The following is a 371-nucleotide window of genomic DNA, read 5'->3' on the forward strand; positions in this document are numbered from 1 at the left end:
GCCAACAGATAGGCGGCGAGATATTTCAGCAGAGATCGAAGACCCAACAAAAACAAAAAAGCAGAAATATATGAAGGGGGAAATCACAACAGGCAAACCGGCGGATGAACAGAGCAGCGCAGGGAGAAACAGAAGACAAAAAAAGACGAAACTAACCACGAAAGACCCCAGCAGCAGTGACAAGGAAAGAGAAACAAGAGAGAGAAACGGAGACAAGAGAAAGTAAATGAGAGAAGGAAAGAACCAAATACTACGTCAAAGAAGAAAAAAGGAAATAAAGAGAAAGAAAAGGAAAACAATAAAAAACGGACAATCATCGACAACAACTCTGAGAAAATGCAGCCGATAGACCAAACGTCAATCGCCTCTGT

Source organism: Eimeria mitis, genomic scaffold (genome assembly GCF_000499745.2).
Source record: "Eimeria mitis Houghton genomic scaffold, Emh_scaff3003, whole genome shotgun sequence".
Taxonomy (NCBI): Eukaryota; Apicomplexa; class Conoidasida; order Eucoccidiorida; family Eimeriidae; genus Eimeria; species Eimeria mitis.